We start from the raw sequence: 15,087 nt of genomic DNA on the forward strand, positions 1-15,087 counted from the left end.
CAAACAGATGCTCAAAATGGCTGAAGACTTGATAACTCTGATCAGGGGTTCCCATCCCCCTCCTGATAAAAGGCCTCGGCAGGATACAGATTTAAGATTCCTCTGACCAGGTTTCTATTTATTCTGATTCCTCTTCAGACCAAGGTTATTCTTTACCCCCCTATGAGGACTCTGATGTTGAAGAATCATTTCCTTCAGCCTCTCCTCCTGAGGATTACTCTTTTGGGGAAACTTTACATATCATGAGGGAGCATTTCCATTGGGAGGGCCAGGAGTACTCAGAATCCAAGAAAAGGCTCAGAGATTTTTTTTTATTGCCTCAGTACAGGCCCCTTGCTATTCCGCCAGTGTTGGACATTGTGGATGATGTGTTCTCTGAATCTAGTTTAAACCGTGATTCTGTACCCCCAGCTACAGTCGAGCCAGACAGGTACTAGAGTGTCCCTGACTCTCACAAATTTCTTTATAAAAACCCTGTTGTTGCTGACCCAGAAACTATTTCCCAGGGTCCCAAAGGGGTAAAAGCTTCCACAGCTTAAAATCCAGTTCCCTCGGATAGGGATTCTAGAGCATTAGAAAGATGGGGGAAGAAAGTCTACACCTCTGCAACTTTGGCAGTGAGGGCTTTAAATTGCCTGTTTCACATGCTTAAATATCAACAATATTTATTGTCTCAATTAAAACAGAAAATGAGTACAAATGCAGAACAACCTGATTTATAAGGAAATGCAGGATTTATTGCATGCAGCTGAACAAGTGGGAAAGCATACTTTGTAATTTGGTTTTGATTCATTAGAAGCTTCTTGTAGAGCAGCAGTTACAGGATCTGTGATTCGAAGGCATGCTTGGTTGAAAGAACAAAGTTTACCAGATCATGTTAAGGCAAAATTATTGGATGCTGCTTTGCACCAAGATCATTTATTTGGTATTAAGGCAGAAGAGGTATTAAAGAAAATGGAGGTTAAGGCAAAATCTATGCAAACAGTGAAGGATTTCTTACAGGTACAGCCACCATGATTCAGCAGGAATTGGCCTACAAAAAATTGGTCCTTTCCAGTTTCAGACAGGCCACAAAGAGGTAGATGCAGATGCCCAAGAGGCAGATCTCAGCCCCAAGGCTCTTACAGACCACGACAGTGGGGTGCTTCAACCCCAAAAGGAGGTGAGGACAAGTCACAACCTTACAGGAAACAGTCCCAATGACATCCCCCTTCCAATGCCAAACTCTTCCCTTTTGGCAGCTCCCTTAGGGGGTAAACTAGCACTTTTTTCTCAAAACTGGCAAGCAATCACCCAAGACAAATGGGTGCTGAATATTGTGTCTCAAGGTTACAGGTTCCACTTTCACACTTTTCCAAGGCTAAAAGGAATGCCAGACCTGCCACAAAAGCAATGGGCAGAGGCACAAAAAACAGATTACAGCCCCCATGGACATGAGAGCTATTCAAAAAGTACCACAGCAGGAGAAAGGACAAGGATTTTACTCGAGACTCTTCCTGGTCCCCAGAAAGGACAAAGCCTGGAGACCCATTCTGGACCTTTCTACTCTAAAAACCTGGATGTTCCGAAATTCAAAATGTTGACACTACAGCAGCTCCTTCCCATGTTGGGCAAGAAAGCTTGGCTTGTTACTTTGGACCTCAAAGAGGCATACCTGCATGTCCCTATCAGACAAAATTGCAGAAGATACCTCAGATTCATAGCTGGTTCTATGCACTACCAATTCTCTGCACTGCCCTTTAGCTTATCTACTGCGCCCAGGGTCTTCACAAAGTGCCTGGCACCAGTAAGTGCATTTTGCAGACAAAAAGGAATTCAAATATATCCATATCTGGACGACTGCCTGATTCGAGCAGAGAGCAAGGACATTCTTCTACAGCATCTGGTGTTCGTAAAAAGATTAAGTTGCCTAGGGTACACAGTAAACGAAAAGAAATCAAAACTAGTGCCCTCACAAGAGATAATATTCCTGGGTGCCAGCTTAAATACAGCGGCCCAGATGGCTTATCTCACGCCAGACAAGCAAGGACAACTGACTCAGTGTTTTCAAATGATGGCAACAAAGCCCTAACTCCCTGCAAGAAAAATTCTGCAGGCCTTGGGGTTCATGGCATCCTGCATTCTACTAATTCCATATGCAAGACTGCATATGAGGAAATTACAATGGTACCTAAAAAGTGTTTAGTCTCAACACTCTCACAGCTTGGAAACCAGTAATACCACTAATTCCCTACCTACAACAGGAGTTTCGATGGTGGGCACAGCCATGTCACCTCAACAAGGGTCAGCCATTCACTCTTCCCACAGCCAGGCAGACTTTAACAACAGATGCATCGGATTACACCTGGGGAGCACACATGGCAGGAAAATATATTCAGGGCAAATGGACCACAGACCAAATGCATCTTCACATCAATCAAAAAAAGATGTTGGCTGTACAAAATACCCTTACAGCATTCAAGGATCTTCTGCATCCAGGACAATTACTACTAAAGAGAGACAACACCACAGTAATGTGGTACATAAACAAACAAGGGGGACACTCATTCTTACCCCCTATGCAGACAAGCCATGACCTTGTGGAACACAGCTCTAACCTATCAAGTTCATCTGCAAGCACAATTCCTGCCAGGAAAGAAAAACACTCTGGCAGATGACTTAAGCAGAAACATCATGGATCCTCATGAGTGGAGATTAAATCCACAGGTCGTCTGCATGATAATGCAGAAATGGGGGTGCCCGGACATAGATCTTTTTGCCTCACCACTGAATTGCCAACTACAAAAATTCTGCACAAGGACTTATCACACACAAGCTTAGAAAGTGGATGCTCTTTCGTTCAGCTGGAAAAACCGAAGTTTTTATGCCTTCCCACCTCTGCCTTTCCTTTCAAAGGTACTCCTAAAAGCCAGACAAGAAAAACCACAGATCGATTGCCCCAGACTGGCCACGCCAGCATTGGTACCCAATCTTAAAGAACTTGGCTCAAGGCCCACCTTGGATTTTGCCTCAAATTCCACACCTTCTGACACAGCAAAACGATCAGATCCTGCACAATCGGCTCAAAACCTTAAACCTGGCTGCATGGCAGATTCATTAGACAAACAGACAACTCCTCTCTCTAAAGCTGTTATGGATGTCATTTTGGAGGCCAGGAGGCCTAGCACCAGGAAATCTTACTTAGAAAAGTGGAACAGATTCTGTGCCTGGAACCAGGCTCAAAACCTTGATCCTCTTGTCCTTAACATTCCTCAGATACTGCAATACTTAACTGAGATGCTGGACAAAGGACTATCCTTCTCATCCATTAAGATCCACGCTTCTGCCATCTCGGCTCATTACAACACAGATCCTCCTCTTTTTTCTCTCACCCATTGCTAAAGCAGTACCTCAGAGTGGCTAAAAACATAAGACCGCCCCGGAGAGCACCAACACCTACTTAGGACCTCAATTTCATCTTGAAAAAGCTCACTTTGCCTCCTTTTCAGCCAGCCAATTCAGCAGAGCTAAAATATATATCATGGAAAACTGCTCTGCTTCTGGCAATAACCTCAGCGCGAAGAGTCTCAGAACTGCAGGCACTAATGGCAGTGGAGCCTTTCATCATTTTCCACCAAGACAGGGTTTCTTTAAGAACAAACCCTTCCTTTATGCCTAAGGTGGTATCCAGTGTGGCTCTTAACCAAACTATTCACTTGCCAACATTTTATCCAAATCCCCAGAACAAAGGGGAGAGACTTCTTCATTCCTTGGACATACACAGGCAATTGCACTTCTACCTGGACAAAACAAAAGCTTTCAGAAAATCTGAACAATTGTTTGTATTATATGCTGCAGTATCACAGGGAAAGGCTGTTTCAAAGCAGACCATTTCAAAGTGGATAGGACACTGTAGCCGGTTCTGCTACACACAGCATGGGAAACCTGTACCATCAAACATCAGGCCACATTCCACCAGGGCAACTGCTACTTCTACCGCTTACCTTAGAGGAGTACCTACCAAAGACATTTTGGAAGCTGCAACTTGGAGTTCAGTGCACACCTTTACCAAGCATTATCACTTGCCTCTTTACTCTAGATCCAGAGCTGGCTTTGCCACTGCAGTGCTGCAGGGCCTTATAGCCATGCCAAATCCTCTACAGAACCAGCCACCCTGACTCAGCTTTGGGATTCAACCCAAGTGTAATGACTGCAGCAGTGAAACACGATGAACATAGTACAGTTTTTTGTACCTACCATAAATGTAGATGTTTGTGCATCTTCACTGCTGCAGTCCAGGTTACCGTCCCTCCATCCCCTCTTTCTTAGCTAGGACTTATCTACACTTTTCTATCCTATACTACCTATGTGGTGTATTTGCTGGTGGCTGAACTTTTTGGTGTATTTTCATGTATGCTTTTTTAGCAATATGTATTGCCTACCTATTTGGGGGCACCTGATATCTGGGGCAAGAAAAACTGAAGAAAATGGCGTCGGCTGCATCTTGTATACCCCTGGCGCACTGACGTCAGGGAAGAGGCGACAGCAACCGACGCGGGACCAAGACTTTGGAACTCTGGCCAACTGCGGGACCGCCTGACTGCAGGATAACCCAAGTGTAATGACTGCAGCAGTGAAGACACTCTAACATCTACATTTATGGTAGGTACAAAACTGTACTTTCTCTGGTGTACATCTTAAACATAAGTTCATAGGTAGTTAACAGGCATGCAGTCAGTCCATTAAGGACCCTAGCCCAAATTTCCAAAAAGCAGTGTCTGATTAAGTGAATTGTGCAAGGTCAAGCAGTAAGCAAATGAAGACTGAGGGAGTATCTTGTTAAGGGCTGATTACTTTAATCCTCTGCCCTAATTTCTTGTTTCAAATTCCTGAACTGAACATGTTAAGTTTACAACTTCATGGTACATTTACTCTGTTGGCGCACATACACTTTTATTTCTTTTGTATTTGAGAGTTGAGCACATTGTGCCTTTGAGTTGGTTAAAATGCTGACCCGTCAGAAATTATTTTACCATGGCTTGCAGTGTGTATGCCTGATTGTACCCCAATGACATTTGAGGTATTTCCTGAAAACAAGATATTTCTTCTCTGCTTTTCTCTTAAAGTAAATTATGTTGGGGGAGGATAATGTGGAGCATATCTTAAAAAGGAGTTGCACTGATAGTTAACTTTTCAGTCTTTTTAAAAAAATTAATCTGTTCTGTTCTCTGTTGGAAAACTGAATAACTTGCAACATATGTTGGCTTTAAAAAAGAGTTGCATTGATTAGCATTTCTAAATGACCATCTGAAAAGTTAAACATATGTTGAAGTTTTTCTATTTAAGTCTTTTCAGGCTGCCAAGAATTGTGGCTATTTTGACTTGCGGCTCTTTGGCACACAGCATGGAGATGTTCTGAAAGCACAGGCCTCTATGAATTTCACTTGGGAACTGTACTCGACTGGAACTGCAGAGACCACCTCACTGGCTGAGGTAGAGAATTACGTTAAAGTATAGAGCAGTTTGTGAGGGAACTAGGAACAGTGCTTGTTGACACACACTTTGCATGTACAGTTTAAAGGTTACAGTAATACTATGTTGCTCACGCACTGAGCAGGAGGGTCAGTGTTGCATTTTATATATTTTCCAGTGTGCACACTTTGGTAGCTTTGGCTGTAGAAACCCCCCAGGCATGTTGTACTATAGATGAGTAGATTGTAATGAAATGGTCAGTGCTTTTGTGTTTTGCATTTTATTAATACTGCATGCTGCTTTCAGTAACACTGTTGTCAAATGAAGCGTTTTCAGCATCTAGTATCGAATGACCAGCGATATAACATTCTGAATATCCTTTTTTTTCTCCTTGAGTTTGAAGGCCATCTACAGACCTTTATTTCTTATTGATATGCATAGCTAAGCTAATTTCTGAATTTTTATTTGCTACCTTGCTTTGGGGTGAATAGGGTCTTTGCAGCAAAGTAGTATGTTTGGTAACATCATTTGCTGAGCTAGGAGATTGCACAGATGACCTTCTATTCATATGTTGCAGTATTCATAACAATTGGGTGGGGGTCCACTGCCAGCTGGCCAGTATACAAAAATCTAAAGCTACTGTAAGGTACGTGACATCGCACATAGATCCAGTCCTACTGGTCTAAAGCAGATGTCAGCACGCACCCATCATCTGAACTTTTTTGCAGCCAGTCAGAACATCATCTCTGGTTGTTTGCTCTTCACTGAATTTGCAGATTCTGTTCCAGATAAGTGCCCTGTTAGTTTTTTCTTATTGTTTTCTGTGCTACTGTTGTGGTTGAGGTTACATGTCAGCTAGGAAGGACATGTGTCTGAAAGGAAAGCAATTTCCACATAAAGATTCCCACGATCTTTGTCTCTCTTGCCTAGGCCTTAACCACGACTATATTTCTTGTTCAATTTTCAAGGCCTTCATCCCCAAGACCCTGCAGAGTCATCTAGCTTCCCTCAATCTGTACTTAGAACCTGTGGTGCCTTAAGTGCTTGGCACATGATATGGAAGGTACTTTGGGCCCATAAGGTGAGCAAGTAATTAAGAATGCCAAGAAATCCTAGGCCTGACTTGCCTGCTGCTCATCCAATTCTGGATGTCTCTCCTGAGACAGATGTTGGCCTAGAGACTGTTTCGGAGTCTGGTGATTCTGCCATGGGTAACCGGGGTGGATGCTGTGAAGGATTCACCTAGCATATTCTCTGGGGATATGCAGGCATCTGTTACGGATGTAGGGGGGACCCAGGCTCATTGTTACTGAAGGTCTGTATGGCCGTCGTCTAATTATTGTTCGTGAAGACATCCTGAGCAATATTTTAGAATGTAGGCCAATGTCTGCTCCCTCATCCTTCCACAGTATGGATGTCCTACTAAAGAAGAAGCAGAAAACTAAGCATGCTTCTGTTTCCCAAGAACAACCCATGGATTGGCAAGCTTTTTTCAAGGGCTCTTTAATGCCTTTATGGTCTTGAGACAATCCACTGAACTCTCTCTCCCTTCTCCTTTCTTTTCTCCTGTTTTTCCACATAAGAGGATTTCAGCTGAGGATCTGAAGTAGTTAACTTCATTTGTCAGCAACCTGTGGGTATCTGATCCAATTTGGATCCGAGCCGGCAGCTTTCCTAGCCAAAGATCCAAGCTCCTCCCCCTACCCATAATGCCCTGCCACCTCCCTCTAACCCTCAGATCTCGTTTGCCGTGGCTTCTTTAAGCATCTTAGAATGAGCTCCTAGCGTGGGTGTTGAGTTTAAAGTTTTTTACACTTTTCTTCTGTCAAAAAATTTTCTGAACTTAGTGTGTGTGGTTCCCTTCTCTCCCTTAGTACTTTTTGGGTAGTTTAAAGTTTCTTAGTCGAGTTAAAAGTTAATTCCCTCTCCCCCTCCGTCTGTGTGTGAAGGTGTGTGCATGTGGGCCTGTTCTTTCCTTTTCTTAATGTCTGAAGGCCCAAAAGCTATGTTTTCTAAATGCTCAGTGTGGCCATAAGCTGTCCCCAGCGGATGGCCACACTCTGTGCGTTATTTGCCTGGGTGTTGACCATCTTTCTTCGGGCTGCACTGTTTGTGCAGCCTTCAACCCCAGGGCTTTGAGGGATAGAAAGATGAAGCTAATCCTTGCGGGCCTTTTGCCCCCTGATTCCACTTCGTCGTCCTCCCCCTCTGTGGTGCCACCTGCGGCTGCTCCACCTACTGTCCCCGATCCCCTGGCCGGGACTCAACTTCCCTCTTTGGTCCAGGAGGAAAGGGACTGCAGAAAGAAAGATAGGAAGGACAAGGAGCGGGAGAAAGATAGGCACCGTAGCCACAAGAGGCGGGCCGAGTCAGCTCCATCGGCCCCGCCGTCTAAGCAGCTTGCCTCTCCCCTTAAGGTCTCAGAGTCTTCCCACTACCGGCTTCATTCTCCATGTTTCTCCCCGGAGCCGGAGGAGGAGACCCGGTCACCTTCGAGGTAGTCTAGGCAGCCTTCCCGACTGGGCTCGGCAGCCTCATCCAGGTCAATCAGGAGTCTGTCCGACGCAGACATGGACTGGATGATGCGTCGATTTCTTCAGGCCCAGCTGCAGATGGGAGTGCTCTTACCTCCCTCCCCCCTCTGGGGGGGAGCTCGACCCCTTTTTTTGCCCCCATTGCTCCTTCTCTGACCTGCTATCTGGGTTCAGAGCTGTCTGATCCGAATAGCTTCGGAGCCGGGGTAATGTCGGCACCGGCAGTGTTTCCTACTTCGGTGCTGACTGTACCCTCGAGTCTGTCGGATCCTTTTTCGGATCCGAGCTCTCTGGGCCGTGAATTGAGCGTCGGATCCAGAGGGGTCAGTGGGCCTTTGGCTCCGTTGAGGTCCGAGCGTGCTACTGTTTTGGATCCGATCGGGTCATCTCCGGCTCCGATCCGCACGCCGGATCAGAGGGGACTGCTTTCAGATCCTAGGGAGAGCAGTTCACCCTCTGCATTTGACGTCGTGGAGAGGGTCCTTTCGAGGGGTTCGAGGCCCCAGACTCTTGCTACGGATCCACCCGCCATTCCCTTTGACGGGCCTGTCTTCCATCATCCGGCCCCAGGGACAGCCTGCGCCTACATCCCAGAGATGGTTCCTGTAGAGGAACAGGACATTGTTGGTGAGCCCTCTTCGGACAGCCCCACCCGAGGAGGAAAGTGCAAGAGGAGGCACTTGGACTCACCTGAGTCCCACACGGAAGATATGGACCCTCACAGAAGACATGGACTTAGAGGAAGGGAAAGGTTCCCCAAGGTTACTCCCTGAAGATGTCTCCTTTGGAGACATTATGGAAATGTTGCGCATTAGAGGGGGGTGGTCAGCCCAAAAACCTTCCTCGGATGAGTCTGTGCTTCTGGAGGTGTTTGACACAGGCCCATCTACCTCTTGGGTATCCCCTTCCGCCGATCCCCTGGTGGACCTCATAACTACCAGGGCATGGAAGGAGCCAGACACTGTTGAGCCAATACCCAAGAGACTGGACAGGACCCTCAGCCCTCCCATGGACAGGGCAGTTTGGAGCAAGGGTGCCCCAGTGGATGCCATGGTGGTGGCAGCTGCCACTAAAAAGGAATTGGCACAGGAGAGTTCCTCGGTACATCTTCCAGACAAAGAGTCTCAGACGATGGACTGCCTTGGAAAGCGGATGTTCATTTCAGTGACTTTCTGTTATGTCACTGAACTATATGGGACATGTAATTCGGCTCTAGCAGGACCTAATCAGAGTACGCTGGATCACCCCCAGAGTCCATGTTGGCTGAGGACAAACGGACCTTCTCTGCTCGAATGGCCACTCTTAAGTCGATTACTAACACATCTATGCGGCTTCTCTCCCAGCCACAGAACAGGCATTGTGTTACGTCGACAGGCCTGGCTCTGTCGCTGCGACTTTGCGGAACCCTTCAAGGTGTCCTTCGCGAACGCCCCTTTTGACAGTTCTACACTTTTTGGCAAAACCGTCCGCGATATGCTTCTCCAGAGCGAGAAAGACATCTGCCGTCGGGATCCGCTTCTCGGCTCCTCAGATGTCTTTCTCCAGGAACCAAAGAGGACAAAAGATGTGGTTCCGGAAAGCTCAACAATCCCGTTTCACTCCGGATCTTTCATCCTTCAGAGGCAGAGGAGGACAGGGTGGATGCCGGCCCAGAGGCAGACGGGGGGCCAAAGAATTTTGGGTAGAGGGAACCCTTTTCCGATCGACCCCCGCAGCAACCCTGAGGGGTTGCCCGACTGCTCCTCTCTGGAGGCAGTCGGGGGGGGTGCTTCTCGGAGCACCTAACACATTGGGAGTCAATTGCAACAGATCGCTGGGTGCTCCAAATCATATCCAGAGGCTATTCAATTCCATTCCTAATGTCTCCTCCCCGATGTCCACCCAATCAGAGGGAGGTAGCAGCCTTGGAAATAAGAGAGCTGCTAAGAAAAAGAGCCATCCAGCATGTCCCCCTCTGGCAATCTGGGTCAGGCTTTTACTCCAGGTTTTATTTGGTGCCAAAAAAGACTGGGGACTTGAGGCCAATTCTCGACCTGTCCACACTGAACCAGTCAGTTGCCAAAGAAAAGTTCCGGATGGTCACTATTCAATCCATTCTCCCACTTTTACAGAACGACTGGATGTGCTCGATAGACCTCAAGGATGCGTACTACCACATTCTAATGGACAGGCGATCCAGGAGGTTTCTCCGCTTTCGGCTGGGAGCCAGCCATTATCAGTTCAGGGTCCTACCCTTCGGTCTCACCACAGCCCCCAGGGTGTTCACCAAGGTCATGGCAGTTGTAGGGGCCCACCTGAGGCTTCAGGGAATAGAGGTCTTTCCTTACCTGGACGACTGGCTCCTAACCGCCCCCACCAAGCATCTACTATGTTCAGGCAGGGGCTACTTCTTACATCTAGCCCACCATCTAGGGATCACGATCAACCACAAGAAATCCTCCGTTCAGCCTACTCAGATCTTGGATTTCATAGGGGCCAGGATAGACACTATACAATCCAAAGTCTTTCTGACGGCGGATAGACTCCGCAACCTAAACCTTCACATTTTGGCTCTTCTACAGTCATCAGCCCCTCCAGCAGAATTAGTCCTGAGGGCCCATGGCAGCGGCCATCAACCTGTCACCGATCGCACGTCTGAATATGGGAATCCTCCAATGGACCTTACAGGTCCAGTGGTCCATCCTACGTCATCCCCTGTCTACACCTATTCCCCTCAGCAGGGTTTGCAGGGAATCTCTACTTTGGTGGCTCCATTCCAGGGACCTCTGGGAAGGGCGCCCCTTCTCCATGTCCCCACCCCACGTCACAGTGACCACAGACGCATCTCTCCTTGGGTGGGTGGGGGCATTGCATAGGCAGATCAGTCCAAGTCACGTGGACTCGCACAGAGACCTCTTTGCATATCAATGTCCTGGAGATGAGGGCAGTGCTTCTAGCGTTGCAGGCTCTCTGTTCCCTTCTTCCTCCAGGGACTATTGCAATTCAAACAGACAACATGTCAGTAGTCTGATACATCAACAAGCAGGGGGGAACCAGATCTTACCCACTTTGCCGAGAGGCCATGAGAGTGTGGGAATGGGCGATACCCACCAACCGCTTTCTCATAGCAACGCACATACCGGGTTGTTCAAACATTCTAGCGGACAAGTTGAGTTGAACTATCCTCTTACCTTACGAGTGGTCTCTGAACCCATTAGTAGCGGAACAGATCTTCCTCAGATGGGGTCAACCTTGCTGCGATCTGTTCGCGTCACCTTCAAACACAAAGTGCAGTGAGTTCTTTGCTCTAATTCCCCCACCAGGGGAAGCCCCCAGAGACACTCTGGTTCATGCTTGGCCATCCGGTTTTCTTTATGCTTATCCTCCTCTTCCATTGATGACAAAATTCTTGCAGAAAGCTCATCTGTTGGGGAGCAGAATTATCCTCATAGCCCCATTCTGGCCTCACCAAACCTGGTTCCCATGTCTACGGTCTCATCTAGTACAACTTCCCTGGATCTTAGATCCCATTCCAGATCTGATTTCTCATTCCTTGGGATTGGAGACCCCCGACTTGGACAACCTCAAGCTCTCGGCTTGGTTGATCCAGTTCCATTTATGGCTAGGACTCCCGGTATCTCATCCTCAGTTAAGGCCATCCTGGTGGCCGCTCATAAGCCTTCTACCAGGAGAATCTACAAGAGTAAATGGAAGCGTTTCTTTATCTGGGCGGAGCATAGGAATTTGGATCCTTTTACGGCTCCTATCCCAGCAGTCCTCTACTTTCTATCCCATATTTTTCATCAAGGGGCTAGTTCTTCTACTGTTAAAGTTCGATTGGCAGCCATTTCCCACTTCCATGTTGGAAACAGTTTTGGCCCCCTAGCTTCCTCTAAGATTTGCAAGACCTTCCTGAAAGTAACTTTCCTGTTAAGACCCCCTGTTAAAGATGCAGTTCCTCCATAGGATTTAACCCTAGTTCTTCAAGCTCTGACTGGCCCCCCCTTTGAGCCTGCAGCTTCAGTCGACTTAAAGTATGTATCTTGGAAAACTGCCTTCCTGATTGTGATTACCTCATCTAGGAGGATATTGCAGCTTCACGCTCTTTGCAGTAAGCCTCCATACATCATCTTTCATAAAGACAGGGTTTCTCTCAGGACTAATCCCTCCTTTCTGCCTAAAGTGGCTTCCGAAGCCAACATCAACCAGTCCATCAATCTACCTGTCTTCTTTCCTAATTATCAGAACAAAGGAGAGTATAGACTTCATTGTCTGGATGTAAATAGACAGTTGCGATTTTACTTAAACAGAACAGCTGAATTTCAAAAATCAGATCAACTCTTTGTTTCATTTGCTAAGTCCTGTCTGGGTAAGCCAGTGGCTAAAGTAACCTTAGCTAGATGGATTTCCCAATGCATCCTTCTTGCATACAGAAGCTCTGGTCGACCTGAGGCTTCGAGCTCATTCTACCCGTTCTTTGGCTACTACTTCTGCCTTCTGGTCGAGGGTTTCTTTGGACGACATTTGTTCAGCAGCTACTTGGGCTTCCTCTCATACTTTTTTATTACACATTATAAATTGGATCTAATATCCAGAGGACGTGCATCTTTTGGCTCTGCAGTGCTCCAGAATATCCTTCCATGAGGACCTCCCAAGTTGTTGGTAGCTGGGGACTCTGTCCCACAGGTTGCTGATCAAATGAAGTTAACTACTTCAGATAAGATGTTCTTCATCTCACATTGCTGCAGTCCTTACACTTGGGTAGTCCGCTGTCCTTGGTCGGCCCGAATATCAAAGTATTAGGCTGGATCAGGACGTCAGGGTACATATGCGCATGACCGACGTCATATCCTCAGTCTTTTTTGCCGCATGGTCCGATGCAGAAGCAGCGTTGCAAGTGCCGTTCGGCGTTCTGAAATTTTTCGAATTCGGAGTTTCAGACCGAGTCAAAGTTGGCTAAGTACCCGTTGGGAATATTTTTAGTTTTTCTTGCCTCAGTGGTTTACGGATGTCAGAAAAGTGAATAACTGTATTTCTTGTGGGAAACAAATACCGCATAGAGATTATCATACTTTGTGTATTCCTTGTTTGGGGCCTGAGCACGGCGTTGTTGGGTGTAAGCTTTTGTGCTAGGTTCAATAAGCGCACTATTAGCGAAGGTTGGATTGTGCCAGGTTGGTCTTTGGGAAGCGGTGCAATTATAACATGCCGTCAGATGCTCCGGCGCCCGCTTCTTTTGTGCAAACCATTGCAAAATGAGGGAGTTCCCAGATTTCAAAGGAACTACTACCCCTCTAAACCCCTTTGTATGAAACCCTCAGAACTTGGTCATCAAGGGGAAAAAGAGATACTAGGAAGCAACATTCAAAACAGAGTCTTCAACATCCTCTCCTGCCTGCAGAAATGAATCTTACTGGAAGAACCAAATACTCAAGGTTTGCGAAAGTTAAAAATAATACAATTTATTCTGACAGCAATATGTAGAGCTTTCACGGTTCTAAAGGCCACTTCATCAGACGAGATTACAATGTATCAAAAAAAAACTATTTAAATCCCTACAAAATGTATCACACTTGATGTCAGTGTGCTTTGTATCTTAAAGGGACATATCCTTAATGTATTACTCATATTAGTAAAACAATATTGAGTGTTATGTAAAAAGCAAATCATAATTAATGCATCACTGCTATTAGATAATAAAAGTAAGTAATAATAAAAATGGTAAAATAAATGAGATAAACTTAATGACAGCCTCTAAATGCAAACAAATTGACTGGCCATATATTACGCATAATACACCAAATATGAGATCCAATATCACCGCAGTATAAAACCTATAAGAATATAAAAGCACTATAACTCTCAACAAACTTAGTTAAATATGCATCCAAACTGTTGGGTATATAATAAGATATGTTGAAAACATATATAAATAGACCCCTAGTGCCTCAATCTACATGCCTTCCAGCGCCAAGGTTTTGAGGAGTACATCTCTTCAAGACCATAGCCTAGTAGGCACTAACATAAGTATCCATTCCATTTCCAGCAACCCCTCAATGCGGTTTATCAAGTCACCTCCACGTACATCATCATTTTGTAACATGTAAGATCTGGGGAAGCGGGTTATGTCTATCTGTAAAGTATGTTTGGCCAAAGCACTAAAGTCACATGGCCTTTGAGTACAGTAAGATGTGATCCCTGATTTTTTTCTTTGGGGTTTCTGTTTGTTGTCCCCACATGAAGTTTAAGCACCACCACAACAGTGGGCCAAATAAACAACATTCCTGGTGGGAACAATAGCACTATTGTAATTCTTCATAGGTGGCATGTTTCAGAATGCTGAAAGTATGTGACTCATCAATATATTGGCAATAGTTTGTACAATGGTTTGCATTTGAATGTACCATTTCATTACTGTGATATGGAACCTTTGCCCTCTGAGCACAATCTTTGTTTTAAGTTCACTCATATTGCTATACACAAATCTTGGACCTCTTTCAAAATTCTGAACTTGGTATCTGTCTCAAGATATGCCAATTGCCAAGAATATTTCCCACATCATTTACCCCTTTAGCAAATGGAAGCACTATAGGTGGACATATATTTTTCTGATCCACATGTATCTTAATTGTGGAAATATTTTCAGCATAATAGGGTCTACCCTCCTTTTCCTCTCATCACGAACCTTTAGACAGGCCACTTCTATTCTACTTCATTATGGCCCCTGGGAAGTGATTAAACTTTCTGGCTACTTATAAAAGCTCCTATCAGAATTATGATATTCCTTGTGCTTGTGATGCTCACAAGTGCCTGTTCAGTGGCAATATTGCAGAAACAGAGTTGGTTGGGAAGGATACACATGTACTAGTAAATAGGATGGTCTATGGCATTTCTTTCTGTGCATGCAAGTACTAATGCTTTCCCTTTAACCTTACTAATATTCACATCCAGGTAGTTAATATCTTGCTTGTTGGAACTATGTCATGGAAGAAGCCTTTCAAAAAATGTACTGCTGTTATTAAAATGACAAACAGCATCCTCTGAAGGCGTTCCTTGTCACCTTTCCATGCAATAAACAGATCGACAAAGCGTCGATATGATGGCTTTTCATTTCGATTTCCAT

The 15,087-nt window shown here is 45.6% G+C and overlaps 1 protein-coding gene across 3 annotated transcripts in view; it reads left to right on the top strand.

Annotated features, from left to right (window-relative positions):
* Positions 1–15,087, top strand: part of LOC122790153 (ligand of Numb protein X 2-like) — a 702,162-nt gene that overhangs the window by 93,746 nt on the left and 593,329 nt on the right. Inside the window, exon 1 of one of the 3 annotated variants that reach the window (XM_044057742.1) lies at positions 5,373–5,472. The exons of the other annotated variants lie outside the window; for them this stretch is intronic. The gene's annotated coding sequence lies outside the window, so the exon portion shown is untranslated. Of the gene's footprint in view, positions 1–5,372; positions 5,473–15,087 lie in introns of those variants that run through there. 3 annotated transcript variants of the gene reach the window in all.

The sequence above is a fragment of the Protopterus annectens genome, chromosome 15.part0, assembly GCF_019279795.1.
Source record: "Protopterus annectens isolate FY-2018-M chromosome 15.part0, PAN1.0, whole genome shotgun sequence".
Taxonomy (NCBI): Eukaryota; Metazoa; Chordata; order Ceratodontiformes; family Protopteridae; genus Protopterus; species Protopterus annectens.